Raw genomic sequence first — 979 nt, forward strand, 5'->3', positions numbered from 1 at the left:
GTGTGAAAGAAAAAAAGTCAAGATTCCTAATCATTTCTGTTGGTGACAGATTTGTTTTAAGTATTAACTCTGCTTTGGTCAACAATAAAGGGAAAGGCGGACACTGGACCTTATCACAAGTACAACATATATATTTTGTAAAAGCTTTTCCTGTTTTTGCGATGGCTTAAAATGCAATCACTCTGACATCCTTCAGCCGAATCATGATGGTCTTACATGGCTCCATAACCTCTTCATCATTAGCCTAACTGACCGCTTACTACACGGGAGGAATGTAAGAAGACTGTAAAGGATGTCTGGACATTTGAATAATAATAATAATAATAATTTAAAAACAAAACAAAAAAAACCCTTCTAGCCTCACTCTTCAGCAGTGGGTCTTTAAATAGCACTGTGACTAATAACATTAAGTTAGGCTATTAGGGAACTGGGTCATGACTGTTGTTGTTTTTTTTTTAAGTGCAAGTGAGCAATAAAATCACCAGAAGAGATGTAAAGATATGAAGTGTCACCACAAGCGTCCGCTGAGCTAATGTGAGGGGATTTGCTGCCACAAGCTCTCTGTGGCTAATGAAGCTCTTTTAAAAAAGAAAGGGAAGAGGGGTGGTGGTGGCCGCCATGAGGCCTTCAGTTCCGTGGCTACTAATTAGCCCGTCCGACTGCCAACACCCGCGTAATCTCTGCCTAAAAACAGCCAGGGGAGACACAGGGATGGGAGAGGTGGCTCTGCTCCCCACACTATCCCTCTCCCCTCCGAATCAGCACGAACGCAAACCACAGAAAGGTCAGAGAAGCAGTGATCCGCTCTGAGTAATACCACAACGAAAAAGAAAAAAAAAAGAAATCAACACTACTGCCTCAGACAGCCTTCCTCTGATGAGGGGAAACCTCTCTGTCCTTCATGTTTCCCCAACAGTTGCAGGACCTGCAGAGCCCTCACCCCCACAATTGACCCTCCGCCCCCCCCCACCCTGACAGT

Source organism: Sardina pilchardus, chromosome 18 (assembly GCF_963854185.1).
Source record: "Sardina pilchardus chromosome 18, fSarPil1.1, whole genome shotgun sequence".
NCBI lineage: Eukaryota > Metazoa > Chordata > Actinopteri > Clupeiformes > Clupeidae > Sardina > Sardina pilchardus.